Source organism: Zonotrichia leucophrys, chromosome 1A, assembly GCF_028769735.1.
Source record: "Zonotrichia leucophrys gambelii isolate GWCS_2022_RI chromosome 1A, RI_Zleu_2.0, whole genome shotgun sequence".
Lineage (NCBI taxonomy): Eukaryota > Metazoa > Chordata > Aves > Passeriformes > Passerellidae > Zonotrichia > Zonotrichia leucophrys.
Genome location: NC_088170.1, coordinates 38622171 through 38642724, shown reverse-complemented (window position 1 = coordinate 38642724; position 20554 = coordinate 38622171). Strand labels below are relative to the sequence as shown.

General features: G+C 45.1%; 1 protein-coding gene and 1 long non-coding RNA gene across 8 annotated transcripts in view; both read left to right on the top strand.

The window, feature by feature from the left end:
- The window catches only part of LOC135442499 (uncharacterized), a 57987-nt gene extending 40147 nt beyond the window's left edge, over positions 1-17840 (top strand). For both annotated transcript variants that reach the window (XR_010438675.1, XR_010438674.1), the window contains 2 exons: positions 8656-8871; positions 13755-17840. This is a non-coding gene — a long non-coding RNA (uncharacterized LOC135442499). The remainder of the gene's footprint in view (positions 1-8655; positions 8872-13754) is intronic.
- The window catches only part of CACNA1I (calcium voltage-gated channel subunit alpha1 I), a 163141-nt gene that overhangs the window by 54516 nt on the left and 88071 nt on the right, over positions 1-20554 (top strand). The window lies entirely within an intron of this gene.

Genomic DNA, 20554 nt, shown 5'->3' with positions numbered 1-20554 from the left:
TACTTTAAGGCTGTAGAAATGCTGGAGGCTTTTGGAGGAGGAAAGGGACAAAATATTTTGAATGCTCCAAAGAGCTGTGTGCATGTGAAGGTGTTAGGCTGACGAATGCCTCGTCGTGGCTTGTGGCACTTTTAACCCAGCTCAAAGGCACTAGGAACTGTGTTGCTAGGATCCTTCAAGGGAAGGGGCCTGGCTGCTGCACATCTCTGACACTGCTGACTTGCATCTTCGTGCTGAGATGAGCTCAGCTGGTGAGAGCACAGTGCTAATGACAGCAAGGTCATGGGCTTGGTCCTGGTATGGGCTACTCACTTAAGAGTTGGACTTGATGATCCATCTGGGTCTCTTCCCACTCAGAATATTCTGTGATTTCTAGGGAGAGAAGCATCAGCTCAAGCACAAAATTGAGAGAATATGCTAATTACTAGTCAGTCAGACTGGAAGCCCTATCACTGTTTCCTTGGCTCTGGCCCGACCCCACAAGCACAAATGAGGGGAAGCTGGGCAGGAACAAGAGATGCCAGTGGTGATTTCCAGGAGGATGGAGGTGCTCAGCATATAAGGCTGTGCTAAGGTCAAAGAAAATGAGCCAAGAGAAAAGCTCATGGTTTGCTTTGCAGAAGAGGAGATCATTAGCTATCCCAGGCAGTTCCAGTGCTCTGGCTGTCAGAGCCTGATCTAAAAACAGGCTGGGTTTATGTTCTGTATAAAAATGAGAGGCGGTGTTTCCCTCCCCCCTCTGCTTTCCTGAGAAGAGGGAGGGCTGCAAAGTGAGAATATGTTAGGGCAAAGGTGGAAATGTGCAGGAATAAAAGTAGTGACATCTAGCAAGTGGCAGGAGAGTAATGGAGGAGAAGAAATTTGGAATTGTTACAGTGGGGCAGGGAAAGTAGGTGGGGGGTGGAAGAAGTGGGAAGTGATGCAAGAGGAAAAAGAGATGAGGAATACCCTGAGGGATGTGAGAAGGAATAAATAATATCCTGGGAGCAGTGAAAAGCAGCAGCAGGCAGGGAGTGACGATATTGAGATTTAGACTAATCTTACACTGAAAGGAAGCAATGTGCTCTAGCTGCTCCCAATACGTGTGTGTAAGCTTCAGTCCTGCATGCATACACCTTTTCAATGATAAGGAAATGACTATCCAATTAATTAGGAACTGGGGAGCATTGTTCTCATTGTCTGGCAATCCATACAGAAAAGATGGTCAAGTGCCATGACTGAAAAGGAGCTGGAAGCTCAGAGGAGGCTTGGGCATTTGGCAGTCAGGCTAACTGAGCTAGATAAAGCAATGCAAAAAAAAAAAAAAGGCTGGCAAAGCAATCTACTTATCCTGGAACTGGCTTGTGTCACTTCAGCAGTTCTCAGCGCAACACATCTTGTAAAAGCTGCACTTTCCTTGGGCACAGAGCTAAGCAAACATTCCTCTGCCTGTTTATCTCACAGAGGAAACTGATGTGGAAAGGGATACGGATGCTGGGCATGTGTGGTGCTGGACTGAGTCTGATATGCTGGTGTGGTGCCTCTGACAGTGATTGGTGGGGAAGGTGACAAGTGCCTGACTGGTGCCTGAAAGGTGCTTCTACCTTCTGGGCTGTTAACTAGCATGGGAAGCATTGCAGTTGTACTAATGGAAACAATGCTTCTATAAATCAAAAATGGGCTGTTTAGCAGGGTTTGCCTGGCCTGATCTGTGAAGGTCCGACTCAAAATAATGAGAGGAAACTGATCCTGGAAGCAGAAAAATATTCAAATGAGCATCACAGAAGTTCATGCTGATGCCCACTTTATCTGCTGTGACTCGTAGCTGCCCTTTATTTGCTTTGTCCTCTGGCTCAGATGTTGCTTTTCTGCATAGGACTCCAATATGCTTAGGCACTTCAAAAAATCAAGCAGTAAATGTGATTGCCTTGATTATAAATGTCATCCAGCTTGGATGAAAGAGGAATGGCTGAGCTGGTGTAGTACATAACTGCTGGTGATTAACCACAGCAGGGAGCACCTCACAAAAAGGTGTCCAGATCTTGCTGCAGGCAAGTGTGGATTTGTCCCCTGTGTATGGGTTAGAGATGGGTGTAAGTGATGGGGCTTTGAGTGTCTAGTAATGATAACTCTGCATCTGGATTTATTTCCTGTGAATTGATTGGTTCTGTATTGAGTGATGTGGCGATCCTGGTCTTGCTGCCTTCTGTGGCAGAGTTCTGCTGTTTAATCATATATTGAAATTGGGAGGAGGGGAGTGAGAGCAGAGCAGTATTTCATTTCTGCCAGGTTGGATTTGCCATCTCCTAATGACTGTGTATCCTCCTGGCCCTGTGCTGCAAGCACAGAATTTTGCCTGTTATTGGTTTTATTATTTCATGCACTTCTATATTTTTTTTTCTGTTCAGATGAGCTCAGGACCAAAAGGGATGGCTGGAGTTGCCTTATCAGGCACCCTGCAATCATGAGCCCCTGTGCTAAGTCCAGAATGAGCTGCCAAAAATGTACTCTCACACGTCAGAGGCTGTGAAATATTTTTGTGTGCTTTGCAGCAGATGTAGGACCAATGCAATAGCAGATCAAAAATCCTAACAGCAATATACTATGGTGACAGCCCTGCCTGCCAGGAACCAAGGCTATTGCTAATGCAGCTGGTGCTTGTAGCAGGGAAGAGGATTTCCTTGGTAAAAGGGACAAGAAAGCAACCCAAAGTTTCCCCCCTCCTTGGAGACAACAGTGTTCCCAGGCTGTCCATCACTTCTGCCACCTTTCTCTGAACCCTCTCAGGTTCTGCAAAAACTGTTGCCACCTGAGATAGCCAATCCTCCTTATTATCTTTGTCCCTCCTCCTCTGGTCCTTTTGCAGCTGGGCACTTTTCCTGATGACACGGTGCTTGGCTCGGTGTGGGGAGCCCAGCTCCTGCGCACTTGCCTCTCAAAATCCTGCGAGAGGACTTGGAGCAGCTTTAATGTGGGTTTTCCAGGATAATCAGTTTGTTTAAATTGACAGTGTCACTTATCATTGTGTTGGCCATCTGCCTTGCTTTGGTTAAGTCTCAATCCAACACCCAAGAATTCTGTCTGATCTTGAGAGGCTGTTTTGAACTCCCCAAAATATCCTGTATCCTCTACAGACTCTGTGACCCCACCACGAGCTCTCTTCCCACACAATTTATATATTATTTAAACCATCTGTACAGCACTTGCTTCCTTTACTCTGAATTAATGTCCTTCTGAATGACTCCCTTTGTGCTCTGAACAGTCTTCCTAAATCTAGTGTCATTCGTGTATCTCTTGATTCACTGCCTCCTCCTAGGCCACTGAACTTAATTACACTGTGAACCATATTACTTAAGGGCTCAGATATTGTCACTTCTTGATTTAGTTCCTGCATGTTGCTGAAAATTAAGTCAGGAGTTGCCGCTTTTCCTTGTGGGTGCTTGAATTAGCTGTTCCAAGAAGCAATTGTTTAAAGAGCTGAGGGGCTGTTGTGTTCTTTGTGCCAGCTTACAGGTGAATTCCACCATCTTAATTTTCTAGAAATTGTGTGTTCTTTCAAAACTGCATACCCAGCTCTCTTTAGCTGCAGCCCTGATGATAGATGTGCAGTATGGGATTATAAATGTATTGCAGCTCCTGGGGTTGTGAATTCATGCAGAGTTGATGGTATGATCTTCTGCACATATTTTTCCCCTTTAAGAGTTTTAAGGTTTTCTGAATTAACTCACCAAGGTATTGAACACACTGCATTATTCCTTCAACCCTTTGGCTTGAACCCACTTTTCTGTATAACTTGCTTCCAGGTATTGTAACATCTAATTTGCTTTTTAGTGTTCCACCAAGTTTCTGTCATTCATAGTGTATTAGTCATCATCCATTGCCAGGATATCTAGTTCACCTTAAAATCAGCCTGTTTTGAGATGTTTAAAGCTAGGCTTGAAGGGGAGAGAGGGGAGTTAAAAAAGAAAAAGAAAAAAGAGAGAGGTAGTTGTAGAAATGCTAATGCCAAACCTTTCTCCCTTGTTTAAGTCTGGGTAAGGTGTTACTTGATTGGTCTTTCCTGCTTCTGTCTCTTCTGACAATGCAAGAGGTGCTGAGGGAATGTGATTGATTCCTGGGCTTGGATTTGCTGACTAAATGTTTTGTTTCTTTATCTGCTGCAATGGAAACAAGCAAATTGGAGTCAGCAGGTGAGAAAGGACTGTCAGTAATTTCCCTTTCTTCACCCTGCTGTAAACCTGATAGGTTTAAGGGGTTGAGGGCTATAGGGCTTTGCTCTGTGTCCCTACTACCATGATGTACAGCAGGGCTGCCAGCTCCAGGGGATGGAAAATGAATGCAATCTCCTGCCCACCCCACCTCTGTCCTTCAGGATTGGCCCTTCCCTGAAAGGGGAGGGTGGGCACTGCAAAGCAGCCAAGTCCAGTTTGGAAAAGGGGATGGAGCCTCCTGGGGAATCAGGTAGCTTCCTCCCAGGGGAGCATACACCATGGGCTCTGAGAGCTATCTTATGATTATGCCAATCATAGATTATGCCAATCCTTTGCTGTAGGGCTCTGCAGGGAAGAGGCTGAGGGGACCTCCCACAGATTAATCTGGTTAAACTGTTCTTCACAGGGTGGATAATCTCTGTGTCAGCATTTGTGAGTTCAGACCCACTGATGAAAGTTACTCTGCAGCCAGCTGGGAGCTGGATAAATAGGGCAGATGCTGCTGAACATGATGGCTTTCAGCACTCTGTACAAACATTTGAAAGTCAAAAAAAAAAAAAAAAAGGAACCCAGTGGAGAAAAAGGGGCCAAAATTGTGTGTTTGAAACTGTCCAGATGTAGTGTGTAGTGTCTCAGATGAACACTGGGGACAGCATGATGATTCCCAGTGGTGCTTCTGGAGAATTTTGCCCTGGAACTGGGTTCAGTTGGAAATTGCTGATTCAGTGAAGTCAGCACAAATTTATTGTCACCCTTCCGCCCCCTGGAAATGATGTGCATGTTTTAATCAGCTCAACACATTTCCTTTGGCTTTATATGTTAATGTAAAAGTCAACACGGTAATGGTGATAGTCAAAACCCTTAGGTCAAAACAAATGTACTTCAAACAAGTCAAAGCAAAATGCATTCTTGAATACATTGTTTCAGGCCATTGCAAATTAAGATGACACAGGCTTATGGCCCATGACGTTTGACTTCCAACAGCCTATTAGGAATCTGTGGCCTTAATGTCCAAACAAATGTTCAATAAGATTCAGTTTGCTTCTCTTATTTTTAACTGAGTTCAGTTTTGACAAAGGCTGTGGGGCTGACAGCTCTGAACAACCAGCCTTAATGCATTTCTGCAACTCACATCTTTAAAGCTTGATGTGTCCTGGCAACTCCTCCCCCGTTTCTGAAGCTATCTTTTATCTTCTTTTTTTTTTCCTTTTAAAGCTTCTAATGTTTCCTAGGTAGACATGAGCTACACCTCTCAAAGCCCCAGTTTAGCTGTGAGTGGCTGGTGGGGCCTGCAATGCAGCCCGTGTGGTTTCCCACACATTGCTGGCTCCAAGCCCACCCCTTGTGCAGGCTCGGAGGGTTTGTAGCACGCCCAGGCTGCTGTGACCGCCCAGCCAGACTGCACAAATGAGAAGAGACAGGGCAGGGCTGAGGGAGCCGTGCCTGGGCCGGCACAGGAACTTGCTGCAGCCACCAGCTTTGCAGGAGGGGTGAAGATGAGGCCTAGAGGGGATAGTGGCTTTTGGATCCCCGTCCAACACATGGGATATGCTTTTGGGTGGTTTTGGATAGGAGTCTGCTTCCAAGCCCACCTTAGAATAGGCACAACCCTGCAGGAGACAAGGAAGGGATGAGTTCCCAAGGCTTTCTGCTTGTCCTCCTGCCATCCCTGCAAGAGTGGAGAAGGCAGAGGGGTGAGTGTTCCTAGCTGTCCTCGCTCCTTTGTTGGCTGCTGTTTCTCAGAACAGGTGTGCAGGCAAGGGCCTGTGTTGGGAGCCAGGCAGGAGACAGGGCTGTGGCCTTCCCCTTCATCACAGCGTGGAGGAAGGGCTGAGAGACCAGAGCAAACGTGCCAGGGCTCCTTGCTGGGCATGAGCAAAGGCACATCTCACCAGAGACCACAGCAGCATGAGCCTTGTTCCCACAAAGCAGAGCCTGTAGCACCCCTGTTCCTGTATCCTCCCCAATGCCAGGGCAATGTGGGCCAGCTGGGGGAACCAGAATTCAAGCTTCCTTCCAGAGCTGGAGTGCTGTGAGGAGAGAAACAAGTAATGGAAATTGAAATGCAAATTCTTTTTCTGAGTGTAGAAAGGGCCCCCATAAATCAGGAGTGACAAGAACACAAAGACACCATCAGGATGCATTTGCACAATCAAGGGATGTTTCATATATCTGAGAGAACCAAGGCACAACCTCCACTCCTGAAATAAACCAAATCCATTTTTTTCTCATCAGTGAAGCAGTCTCTGAAATTCCCTGTTTGAAGAGCAACAGAAAAACAGAAAGGAGATTTGAGCTAAATTTTACTCAGATGAGGCATGTTTTCTAATCCAGACAGGAAAATATTTGTTCTAAAGGGTCAGTGATGAATAAACAGTTCTTCTCTCCCTGCACATCCAGCAACATAATAGGGATCTACATTTTTTTTCCCTCTAGATTTGTCATCATGGAAGAAATGGTACAGCTGTTGAGAACCTTGATGATATAATTGTGTAGTGTAGAAACAGAGTAAACTCATGGCAAGGAAAGAGAGCAGAAATTCTTGAACAGAGACCCTGTTCACAGAACACCAGAAAAGGAGCATGGAGAGCTTTTTCCAAGGCTTGAACCTAAAAGTCTAGTTAAATATTTCACTGACCTGTCTGTAAGGTGAGGCAAGCTGAAGGTGCTGCTATAGGAAGAGGTGGAAGTTTTAATGTGAAATCAGAAGTGACAGAGCTGAGGGACTGAATTTGGTCAAGCAAGCCCTGTCCTGGATTTTAGCTTCACTCTTCATCATTCTGTCATAAGCCCCAAATCCATCTGTCTTTTGCTGTAGTAGCTGATAAAACTCCTGTGTCTCACTGTCTTCCAGGGAAAACTTGAGACCAGTCTTCAGTCTTACTAACTGGCTTTCCTGATACACAGTGTGTGTTGGGCATCTCTCTACTTCCATTTACAGATTCCTGAGGAGCCTAGCTCCCCTGGGTGAGATATCTCTATCCTAGCCTTGCTATGAGGAAGTGTTTAGTGCAGTTTTCAGTGAGTGTCTTAAAACCAGGTTGAGCCTGCCTGGTGCTATCTCTGCATCGCAGAAAACGTGATTAGATGTGTGCAAGTGGCCTCATAAATCAGCCACAACAGATCTGTGCGCTGCTTCTGACTGCAGTTGTGTGGTCCTGTCCCACAGCTGGTGCTGGGTCACCCTGGCAAGACTGAAGCAGTTGCCATCTTCTCTTCCCCTGGTTTAAGGCCAGACTGGATGAGGCCCTGAGCAACCTGATCTCGTGGGTGGTTTCCCTGCCCACAGTGGTTGGAATTAGAGGATTTTAAGGTCCCTCCTGTTAGGAAAATTAATTGACAAACATCAGAGGTTTATGTCCAAAAAGAGACAGAGGAATCCTTTTGCTTTATTCTAATAAAAGGAGAGGCCATGAGGCATTCCCCTGGGGTCTCTCAAATTTTTGGAAGATTCAGCCTCCCTTTTTATCCTAATTTCCCTTCTCTCTTTCCCCATTGGCTGAGGTACTAGAGAGGTATAGACTTCCCAATATCCCTGATACCAGAGATTTCCCTCTAATGTATAAGCCTCCCTTTTAAATTTTAATTCTCATGGAATTTAGGGTTTTTCTTCCCCATTGTTTCTTTCATCTTTCAATGTCCAATTTTGTTTATCAGCAAAACTAAAGTTTATTTGTAAAAGTAAATATCTTTTTCCATTCATCAATCAGTGGAATAATTCCCATTGTTTCTTTTATATCCCAGTGCTAGTTTTATCTACCAGCAGACCAGCAGCTTGTTTGTAAAGTCAAATATGCTATTCCTTTCAATCCCAAATTAACTAATTAACTAAGGTATGTTAAATGGGTGTGGAGCTCCACAGACTGAGGGAGTTACAGGCTATTTCTGCCCAGTGTGCAAATACAGGACCCTTCTGAAAGCCATTGCACAGTAAGCACTGGAGCTGTCCCAGTTTGTATTTCCTTCAGCTGAGCCATCGTCCTCTGCTATTCCAGCTGTAGAATGGGGATTAGGCAGACAGGCTTTACTGATGTGATTTGTGCTGGGTTAAAACTCACAATTGAGTTATGCAGGTTCTGTGTTAATAAAACCTTTCCATTACGCCACCACATGCTCTAAAGCACATTAGAAAGCTGGCTGCATTGTGAAGGGCTTGGGGAATTCAGATCTGCTTTCCTGCAGCTGTTTTTCTGTCCCTGCCAGGGTTAGGTGCATAATGTGCCATTAGTTTCCATCTGCTAGGGCTGGAAAGAACCATCTCTGTTTCTAAGAGATAGCCCATGATAAACTCCCCCAATGCTAAACTGTTTTTTTTCTTTCTTTTTTTTTTTTTCTTTTTTGTTTTTTTTTGGAGCCATTTCACGACTAAAAGGGAAGCAGGAGAATTGTTAGGATGTGGGAGGCTCCTTCCTATGGAAGGGTGATTCTCCCTGGATCAGGTACTAAATTGGTTGTGTTTCCATAGGAATGCCAAGTATTTCATGGGTTCCTGCTCTCCTCTGCCTTGGTTGCTTTATCTCAGTCCCGTGCTGTGTCTCACCAGCCTGAAGTGAGAAGCAAAACCTCAGCCAGTGAGTGATCACAGTGCCTGGGTGAAGAGGGAAGGTTATGCTACTCTTGCCCCAAAGAAGCAGACAAACCTGCACTTGCACATCCATGCTGCTCCCTCTTGATGTAATAGGTAAGAAAATAAGCATGGGTTCCCAATTAAGTGCTCCTGAGATTAGAGCTGAGGTAGCCAATACTTGATGGGGTCTGGGAAGGGGAGATGGTTGTCTAACCCTAACTCGAGTTGTCAGGGTCTTACCTGTGTTTGGAGAAGTTCTCTGTGCCATGGACTGACAGGTGGCTGCTTTACTCAGGACCCTGTCTGTGAGCATGGAGGGATTTCCTGGCTCCAGTGGCTTTGTTCTGGACCTTGATGGTGCTAGTTACAAGAGAGGATGCCCAGAGCATCACTGCAATTCCTTATGCAGAGCAGAGGCTTTCAGTGCAATGAAAAATGATGATTGCTTATTTCTCAGTTTCTTTTAAATTAGGGTTAATTGAAAAAAATTGGATAGTTCTCAAAAACGGGAAGAAAAGGCCTTCTCAAGAGAGAGATTAAGTTTTCAAATAGGTATGAATGGTTTGAAATAGAGGACTTGGGATAATTTAAAATAAGTGCATCAAATGTGTCATCAAAAAGCCTGGGCATTTTACTTAAGAAACAAATCACTTGACAGACTATCAAACCACCTGAATGTAAATGCCTTGCCAGGGAAAGACCTGTATGAGCTGATGGTTGGCCAATGTATGTGGCCTATATCCTTGGCTATGTTACATATGCACAGGCATCCTTGCTTTGGAAAACTGTAATGCAGCAGCCAGTAATGGGGCCACCTTTAGTCTATCATTTCTTTTTTATCCACCTTCAAACCAAATCCTGTCAGGCAGCACGGGGGAGCTGAAAGGAAGGGTGTGAGGAGAAAAGTGTTTACTAACAGGAGAGGGAAGGATCAGGCATGGATGTGGAGTGTTTGTGGAAATAGTCTTAACGCAGGGAGGTAGACAGGACCACTAAAAGCTTTGTACATCAGAGTGCAGGCTGATGTGACAATTACCATTTGGAAACTTATGGCTCTGCGAGGCTGAAAAGTTTTTTTGAAGTGTTGCTAAAACTAATTATCCTGAAGAAACAAAGCTAAACTGAAACAAAGAAAAAATTATACTATGGGTCGCTGTGCATAAAATATTAGTGCAAATTTGATTTTCCTTTGTACCCTCCTCTCCAGTTTTAGTGGCACGTGGGTGGGAAGAGTGCAGAGTGAGGCAGAGTGGTGTGGGGAAAATTGCTTTATCAGCCTGGTGCAGCACACAGGGGTTTGAGTGGGTGTCTGGTTCCAGAGCTGGCACACTGTGGCTGCCCTGGCCCCCAGTGCTGCCTGGCAGGGCTGCAGAACCTCAGCCATGGTGCTGTTGGCTGGGATTTGTCACTCTCTCTGATGGCACAGGGGTGGGGAGCAGGGCTGGCTCTAGGGACAGGCTGTTCTTTCTGGGAAAGATGGGAGCTCTTTTGCAGTCGCTCTTTGAGATTTACTGTGGGTCCACAGTGGCTGTCTCCTCACGATGTGCCAAGTCTGTCTTTACTATCCTGACCTGTGCTCTGGTTTTTCTTTTCCTTCCACTCACTGTCACAAATGATGTGGAAGCTCTTTAGGTGCAGTGCACTGGGTGCTCCAGGTGTGCCTGGGAGGAGGCTGTGCTGCACAAAATGTTCTCCACACTCTGCTGCACCCCCTGTGCCGCACACTCTCTGCTCCACACCTGCTGCACACGAACAGGTATGGCAGCTCCTCTTCCAGAAACAAGCAATGCTGCAGAGGGGGTTTTGCCTCTTTCAAAGAGATGTTATGACAGGGCTGTCCCTTCTTTTCCTTGCTGATAAATTTTAAATTATCTTTGACCCTTACCTGACTCGGACCAAACCAAACGTCCTTCCTGCACAGCATTCCATGAGGATGGGCACTTGAAGCAGTGTGCAGCCTGGCAGCAAAATGGGTGAGTGCTTGGGGCTTATAAGAATCTGTAGGAAGTAAGTCTTGAAATATAAGGGTAGGTTATGAGTAAGGAGCCAAAATCCTCTGTGGTAGTTTTTCCTACAACACCTCTGACTCCATGTCTGATTGTATCTCAGCAGGAAGAATCATTCTCAGATGAACAAAAAGATTGTGTAGAGAAGATGAGTTTTATTAAGTCACTGCTAGGTGTGTTTGAAACAGGATGCTGCATGTAGGGTTTGAAAAATAAATTTGCACAAGTCGATGGGTCTTTCAGCTGTAGGTATCCTGAGCCTAGTAGGAGATGGTATGTTATCACATCAAGCTGCTGCTCCTGATGGGCCCTCTGACAGGGCTGGACAGGGCAGGAAGCAGCCATCCTAATCCACCAAACACTGATTTATCACATATATGTGGTCACTGGCGCTCCTCCAGATGACACTGACAATGCCTCATCTTGCTGAGCTGGGCAGATTACCAATAATTTGATGACTCTTTGCCTTGGTGATCTGCTGATCCAGGGGCTGAAATGTCTGCACCATGATGCAGCCTTCTCTGCAGGCTGCTGAGACCCTACTGGAGCCCTGCCCTCTGGCTAGGGGAAGATGGCTGGTTTTGTACTCTGCTCACCAACATTTGTACCAGCTATGTCTCAGCTAAGCAATCATCTTCTGTCCTCGTGGTGAAGTCATTTAATTGTGAGAAACAGAAGGGAAATTTTGGAAGTGTTCTGTGGAAGTGATGTAGCTAAATATCATAGAATGGTGTGAGTTGGAAGAGACCTTACAGATCATCTTGTTCCAACTCCTCAGCCAAAAGCAGGGACACCTTTCACAAGAGCAGGGTGCTCAGAGCCCATTCAATCTATCCTTAAACATTCCTAGGAAAAGGGACTGCTTCTTTGGGCAGCCATTTTCAGTGCCTAGCCACCCTTGATAGAACCATAGAATAGTTGGGGTTGAAAGAGACCTTAAAGATCATCTTGTTCCAACCCCCATCCTGTGGGCAGGAACACCTTTGCAGTGGCAGTATTGAATCAGTGTGCACTACGCAGAGGAGGCAGGAATGTGAGGGTGGCTGACCTAGTGAGGGTAAGGGAACCTGCATGGGACAGAGGAAATGCATGCAATCCCTTGGTGATATTTAAAAATTTTAAATTAATGCAACAGAAGATGGATGTCTGTGAGGTACCAAAGAGTAATCCAATAAAGAAGCGGCTTCTACAGAGTCAGGCAGAATGGGGAATGATTGCTAAAATTAAAACTAAAAGGCTCATAAGAGACTCTGAAAAGAGAAAAGGAAATATTTGGCATGGCTAGAAAGTAAGGATGGGGTAATGGGCTAGGCTATCACCTGTGTGTCCAAAATGAAGTGAGATTAATGCACAACTGAAATTTCTGACTGGAAAGAGTATGGGGAAAAATAAGTTAGACCGTAAATAAGAGGAAGAAACATGTATTTCCAGAGGCTGTCAAAAACTCTAGAATAAATAGAGTGTGAAGTTGAATCTATATGAAAACAAATAGGTCACAGGAATACAAATGTGGTACCAGTCCTAAATCTGAATAGAGGCGATGAATACAACAGGCAGAAAGACATCAAAGAGGCAGTAGAGCTATGCTGCTCTGATTGATGAAGGCTTTAGCTAGCCTGCCCTATTAGCAACATGCTGTGTAGGACCTGCCTTTTTCAGAGATGGTTGGTCTGCAGTCAATTGTGTTGGTAACTTGCTCTTATATATCGTGTTTCTATTAAAGGAACCTGGAGTGCCTTTGGAAGGTAGCAAATTCTTTGGCAGATTGGAAAAGAGAGAGATGCGTGGGTGTTAGACTGGTTTTAGTGTTACACTACCACAACTATGGGCTGAGTTTTCTCTGGAGGTCCCAGTGAAGGTATCAGTGGAAGATGAGGTAGAGAGTGTGTGTCTTGTGGCTCTTGCCTGTTTATCCTGCACACCTGAACAGCCAGAAACCTCTCTGAATGCAGGCAGCCCTGCATTTCTTGTATCTATTTGTAGTATGTTACTTGCCTATACACGTGGAACCTGGACAATTCCCCCATTGCTCTTAGGAAAGATTTTTGGGGGAATCAATTTCCCTGTGAGCACAGTCCTCACCAAATGCAGTAGTAGTTGAGATAGAGAATGCTCTTAGGTCAAAGATGCTGGAGAACAGTTTGGGAGACTCTTGCTCAGTTCCCAGCTGTGCCCCTCTCTCCCGTCTGCCCTTGGGTAAATGCATTCATTTCTCTGTGCTCTTTGCTTCTTGTGTGTGAAGCAGAAATCATAATGCATCGTTAGCCTGTCCTGTTCAGTTAGATTAAAAACCCTTTGGAGCAGGCAGCATGTTCTACTGCATGTTTATGTAACATTTTGCATAATTTGATCTTGGCTAGCATCATCGAGGACACGTGGAGATACCTCATAAATAATACTAATAATATTTTAATATTGTTAATGCTTAGCACATTCACAGCATTTAACCTCCCCCTAAAACAGCACTCAGCACTGTCGACGTCGCAGTGATTGAGCATGAGTCATGTTGGCTCCTTTCCCTGGCATGGCTCAATCTGCCAACTAGCCAGAAAGCTGAGGCCTTCAGTGAGCATGTACTGGGTGTCAGGAACACCTGGATCTTAATGCAGCCCTGGCAGTAACTTACTGTGTCATTGCTGGGTAATGTTTGTTTGTCTGGGGGTTTTTTTATGTGAATTCTGGTCTTTGGCCATCTCACTTGAGATAGTGGGAGCCAGAGGCTCACAGAGCTTTTCTGTGTTAGAAATTAAAAGTATTACACGTCCTGAAAACGAGTCTCTGAGAAGCTCATGCATTGGAAAACCCAGACTAGGGGACACTTTTGAAAAACCCTGCTCTTCTTGTGCTTGCTTTCTAATCAGGAACAAAGGGGAAGGATTTCTGTACCTTAAGAGGTAGATGTGGAATTCAGTCGAAGTTCACACGGTGTCTTGAAGGAAAGTACTAGAAGATTTATATAATCTCATTTTCTCTGACTGCTCTTTGTTGCAGGATGTAAGAGGAGGGATGGAAAAGAGACCAGATGTACCAGGAGAGTGCTGACACATCTGCTCAGCCACCACAGCATCTCTTTTCCTCCTCAGATGAGAAGCTTAAATACTGAGGATCTCTCCCGTCCTTTGTCACACAGACACATCAGGACCTTCCTTTCCAGGAGTGCATGCCCAGCCCAGTTGTGTGCTCGAGGAGGTTCCAGCAGCTGCTGTGAGCCTGGATGCTGGCTGGAGCTCCCAGCTCCCAGTTATCTGCTGAGACAGATTGGCTCGGTCATCTGCAGTCTTCTCTCCAGGCACGTGTCCTGCAGGACATCGGTGCCAAATCTTCCCAAACACCCTCTGGGAACCAGGCTACAGTGGCCAGCTACAAACCTTCAAAAGAATTAAAAACTGAGAAGAAATAGGTATTCAAAATAGGGAGTAGTGACAACTTAAACTGAAAATTATGCTTTAATTACAGCCAGTAATTGAAACAAACAACAGGAGTTTGTATCCAGATCTCTGTTACTGCCCTGCATTTTGCCTAGACTGTGTGCAATTTCTTCTGAGTGACCTTACCTGAGCACTCCCTACACTTCTGAATTAATCTTTATTTACTTTGCTGCAAAGCTTTGTCCCTGCATGTCTTTTTTTTACAATTTTTTTCTGTTCTGAAGCACTTGTCAGAAAAGCCTGCTAAGCCAAGCACCGAGCATAGGGTTTAGTGCTGCTCCAGCCACTGAAAACATCACGCTGCTGGGAGAGGAGAGAAAGAATAAAGCCACTCTGCCTTTCTTTCTGCCCCTCTAATCTAGGATTTCTCCTAGAGGCAGAGTGCCCTCTGAGATAATTTAGCCTTGGAAACTGGCTGTCTGGAGGAGCAAGGTGCTCACTTCCACGTCCTTCACCAGGTGATGTGCTGGGGTACGTGATACTGCCCTGAAACCTGCAGGGAGAAGAGCCCCTGTGCAGAAGGGCATACACACCTTTTATAACTGTGAGAAGGTCCTTAATCTGCCTTTTGTATTTTCATTGTCATCTTCACATTCTTGCCAGGCAAGATGACCTTTCATTAAAGGTGCCCTGCACTCCCTTCAGACATATTTGAGTTGTACATCCCTCTAAGCTCAGCTTGCACTTGTGTGGCCTTTGACAGGGATAGGTGGGAAGCTGCAAAGGAATGGAAAAAGTAGTTTTTAACACCTGAAAACTACCATGGACTAGAAAGATGGCAATGCTGAACAAAGAAACCAGTGCAAGGAAAAGGAACAGGAGCACAGTTATCGTTTGGTGGTGGGCCTTAGGCCTTTTGTGCTGGTGAAGTTTCTTCTGCCCTAATTCTTCTCCAGGGAAATGGCTTCTTATTCAAAGACATCCCATCCTTCCTTTGTATTTGCTGTGAAGTTCAACACTCAGGACCCAAATCTCTGTCCTTCATGGTTCTGTGTCTCCAATCTGGGGGTGGTGACTCCCAGCTCAAGCCTGGGCAGTGACTGTTCCAGGAGGTTCTCTGGAATATCCTCTTCATGCCCCACAGATGGTTTCCCAAGGCACACAGAACCTAAACCCACAACATGAGGACAAACCCTACACCCATTCAGAAACAAACCTGACAACATTAGGAGCAGTGAGGGGGCATAAAAGTAAGGCTTTCATTTTAAAATTTCTCTTCCCTGCCCTCATAAATCTAACATTGCTTGTTCTTTGCTCTTCCTTCCTTGAAATTGAGTCACACAAACACTGCTGTTATGGTGCTGTATTTATTTAGTGTTTAGGTCTAGTGGGCCCAGCCAAGATGAGGACCCTGTTCAAATCTATCATGATCTGCAGGTAAAAGCAGAGACTGCAGCACTACCAAACGTGGCAGGACTGTTGCATCAGTTTGACAGGTGCTGAGGAACACTTGCACAACTTTGGATGAAGCTGCTGGGTGACAGGGCACTGAAACACAGAAGCAGAGGGAGGACTGGAGATATTTTTTTCCTTTCCCTTTGCAAAACACTTTTTTATACTTTAGAAGGAAATTTCCACCAAGTAAGCTTGGCCACAGCTAGATTAAATCTGGTAAAAAGTGGCTCAGGCTCTGGTTAGAGAATGGTGACTCCACCAATCTCTCTGATCATGTCACTTTCTGGGGTCATGGAGGATGGGGCACTGTACCAGAACATTCAGCTACACTGGTAAAATTCATATTTCATCATTCTGGAGCACATTACTAATTGAAATCACTTCTGGACTACAAATGCCTTTCTGTTTTGGCCTGCCAAGTTTAGCTCTTCTCTGGAGCAGAAGTCCAGCTGAGTCCAAAATCAAAGCCTAGCTCTTTCCAGGGTCCCTACTTCACCACTGCTGTCAACAGGGAATTGCTTGTGCTATGTGAAATATCAGTAAACAATAAGAACTTTAAACTTTGGACCCCAGTTTTGTGGTTCAGGGGGTTTTCTCAGCTGGTCCTTCTCTGGTGTCTGTTACTCCTGTGACTGCATTTACAGCAGGAAGCAACTGCTGGATCTGCCACTCTGACTAGGGGATTTTGGAGCAAAATTCTTTCACCTGTCACACACCATAACAATGTTCCAAGCTGCAGTCCTATAGCCTCATGCTGTGACCTTGTTGAAGCTTCTAATGTGAAGCCAGGTCAGATTTTGGACAGCAATCTGCAAGGCAGAGCCAGAATGCTGCATGAGGCACCATTTGGGAATCAGCAGGAGGTGTGATTCCTCAAGTCAGTCTTGAACTGGTTCCACAGCATGGTGGAGTATTGCTTTCCTGGCAGGAAAGACAGGCAACCTCAATCCCAGCCATCTGAGGATATTGAAAAGCTCTTTCTCCAGGAACAGTCATTATCTCTAATACCCTGCTTAAGTTTAAACTTGGGTAATTCCTTTCATCTGACCTAAAAAAAAAGATTCTCAGGTGGGTTTTTCCTAGGTACACTATTTTTTCATGCTTTCTGTAGTAAACAGCTTTGTAGGAGTGCTGCACACTGTTAAACAGATGCTCTGTTGCACCCTGAAAGACAGATGCAATTTGGAGGTGGGTCATTATCAGTTGAGAAGCTCTGGGGCTCAGCTGCTGCAGGCAGGAGGTGATCATTAATAGCAGGGCTGTGCAGCAGCATTGATGAGGATGCATGGTATTTGTGAGATATTTGAATAATTAGTGCTGGGATGCACACACCTCTCCTGGAGAAAACACCAGGCTGCTTTACCAATGTCTGTCCATGTAAATGCTGTGACAGACAGCCAGAATTCCTGGTGTAACTCATGCTAGCTTTAGTACCAGTGAGTCCTGGTGGTGCAGGGTATCTGAAAGAAGCCTTGCTTTTCCCTGCAGCCTCCTGTTTGATTAGGGGCCCTACATTAGGTCAGAGATCTCCTGTTGTTTCCCATTTCTGGAGTATCTGAAGACTTGTCTCCTTGTGTTAATACTTCTTTTTTCTTCAGGTTCTTTCTTAGCCCTTTAATCTTCACTGTATGTTTTTCCTGACAGAAATTTCTTACTACTATTTTTGGTTTTAGTGGACTTGAGAGTTTAATGGATGCATTTAGAACATCTGAATAAATCATTATGGAAAGAGTTTTAAGAAAGGAGATAGTTGCTTCTTCTTGTTTCTGTAATGGAAAAAAAGCAAACCCAACAAAATTTTTCAAAAGCTATCTTCAATCCTTGCCAGACTTTGAAGGGGAATATGATGTGGTGCCTGAGAAACAACTGATTTAAATTCAAATTTAACTTCGAACCTAATGAAAACTCAGCTATGCAGCCAAAATTCTGTGTGGCCTCATACAGGACCCACTTTCTGAGCATCCCTTGGAAGTAAGATCAGAGGGTCTGACCGATGGTGCTTTGTTTTTTATGGTGTTCATCTGATTTAACATGGGAACAACTGAATCTCTGTCTTTTGTAATGAACCTGTCCTTGACAGAACATCCCTTCCAAAGGGCAGAAACACAGAAGCATTGCCAACCACTGAAAATTTCTCTACTGCATCCCCCTTCTGCAGTTTCTTGTCCTGCCTGCCAGTAACACCAACACAAGTTAAGCCTTCCCCAATGCCTCTCAAATCAGTTTCACTGCCCTTGGCTGTACCACAGTCCTTTCCTTGGCACCAGTATTGCTGAAGGCTTGAAGGCCTTAGCAATGCTTATGTCAGGGGCCTGAAGCTCAGGTGCTGCTCTTTCATGAGAAAAGTGTTAAATGATGGTGTGATGGAAGCAAACCTGTACAAGATTGCACAGCATGGGAGCACTCAAAGCATGTCAGCCTTGAGTGCTTGCAGAAAAGCTTTATAAACTGCCCTTGTGGCTTGGCCACCATGAAATCCCAACACTGCAATGCTGGGTGTTGGCATTTGATTTGCAACACAAACTCAGAACTCCAAACTGGGGTGTTCTGTTGGGTCAAAAAAACCCCAACCTTTTTTTTCCTGTTATGTTGAATTTTTTCTTTGCATTAAAAAAGACATAGAAGAAATGCTTCAGTCTTAACAAAATAGGGTTTTTAAAGTCTCTTGTTTGAAAAAATGTTTTGATTGTTTTGATATATTTGAACACAAACACATTTTGAGAGGTATTTTCCTTCACGTGAACACAGTGTTACATTCAATTTCTTCTAGTGAGTTAGCTCAGCAGACTGAGCTGAAGAGAAAGAACCCTGTTGATTCTGCCAGCTTATTTTGTAGAAAAAGACAAAACTCCCGTTTATCAACACAGAAGGAAAAGACCCCACAAAAGCTGAGTGTTGATAAGAAAAAATGGGAGGGGGCAAAGAGTGAAACTTGCCTGTGAAAACATTTTCAAAAGACAACAGCAAGGAGATGAGATAAAGAAAATGAGCATTTCTTTCCTTGGGGCTGTTGCCTTCTCTGACATTTACAACAAATCCCTCCTTCCATTATAAATGGAATATTAACTGTCCTGCTTCAAGTACAGCATCCCACTGGCTTCTTGCAGGACAGTCACAAAGCAGGGGAGGAAAGTAGGGAAGGAACACAGCTCTGTCCTTAGCTTGTTTCAAAAGGAGGGAAAGAAAATGTCATCACTGCAGACTGGAATGACAGGGTGAAGCCATTGAGCTGGAGGCAGGGTGGTGATGAGTGGTGGGTGGGGAGGAGCCCGAGGGGCAGCAGAGAGGAATGCTCATGCAGATGGGGTGCAGTGTCCTCAGCCAGGCCTGCCTGGCAGCAGCTCAGAGCTGGGAGGCCACAAGGAGTTGTAGGAGGGGTGGCTGCTCTGTGGGATGCTCTGCATGGGGCTCCATGTTTCTACTTGAGTCACTGAGCTGCTCTTCTCTCCATTTTGGGGCAGGAACAGGTTCTGCCATGACCAGCCATACCACAGGGCTGGCAGGCCTTCCCCCCACTGCTGGAAATGCTTTGTAGTCAAGCAATTCTCTGCACGTTAAACAGGTCTGAGATAGTCAGGACTTTAACTGGCACAAGACATACCCTAGGAGTAGTTTGGAAATAGCAGCAGGAAACACTGAGGGGTTGTCATGCCTATAAAGCTTATATATTTTCTGTGCTTTAGGAGTGCCCGCCAGCCCCTGGGGAGCTACTTGTGCCTCTGCAGCTGATGACGGAGGAAGAAGAGAGGGGTCCCCAAGGCACTGTTTTATTTTGCTCTGTTGTGTTTTTGTCAGTGATAGAAAATAGAGATTAAGGTCAATCCCAAGAACCTTAAGTGGTGCTCAGCTTTTTAGGTGCAAGGTATTTACAGCTCCAGCACAGCAGACGTTTCTTCTGCTATTTCTCATTCAGAAATTGAGCCCAAAAGCTTTGCCTGTCTCCCATCACCTGTTTCTAACATCATTTTCCATTATGCACAGTTGGGTTATAAAGCACTACCACAAAACATGACCCAGAAACATCTGCATACCTTCTTAAGCATCCTGTAGCTTGTGGCTTGCAGTGCATCCCAGATGGTTTGGGTGAATGATGGGTCTCTCCTGGTGTGTGCTGGTGATGTGTGTCCCCGTTGAGCCTTTATCCTCATCCCAGAGCTGCCCTGACCATAGGGAGACAGGGTGTGGAGGGTCAATAGTTTCACAGTGGCTGTCTCTGGCCAGCAGCTGGCCAGGCCCTGCTCAGGCTGCAGAAGGACAGTGCTGGCACCCAGCAGCAAAGAAAAGTCTTGCTGCCACAGGCAGGCACCAGCTAAAGAACCAGTGAAAGTTTTCTGGGAAAAATATAGTCTAGATATGGATCTTGATGTCTCCAGACAGTGCTGAAATGAACAAAACTTTTTTAAGGAGGAGAGACTTCTGTGGATAATGAGACCAGCCCATGGTTACTCAATGATCCTTGTGGATCCTCCCAGCTGAGAATATTCTGTGATTAACTCAGGAAATACTTCTTTTGCTGTATTTCTTTTTCCAGATGAGGGCCATGGTCCTTTTATCTGAAAGGGTTTGAATCAACTGTGAACTGCCACAGTTAGTGGGTAAAACCCCTTCCTTTAAGGGGAAGTTATTACATAGTGGATTCCTGTGAATTTTCTAGTGCACCTTGTGGTGGCCGAGGAGAGAAGCTGACCATGGGCAGACTTTGTGTGGGTCTCCTTTTAGTTTTTCCAAACCATTTGCAGGCCCCAGAATTCACTGGGAAAGATATTGGGAATGAGGCTGTGGGAAGGGAAAGAAGCAGTGAGGAAGGGCTGGAGCAGGGCGGGGAGAACATGTGCATGGGTTTGCTTGTAATTAGGAGATTTAAACTTTGAAAGAAGTTAATTAATAATGAAACTTCTGACTGAATGATGCAGATTATGAAGACTGGCTTTGTCAGCAGCTGCAATTAATTACAGGCTCAGGCACAGG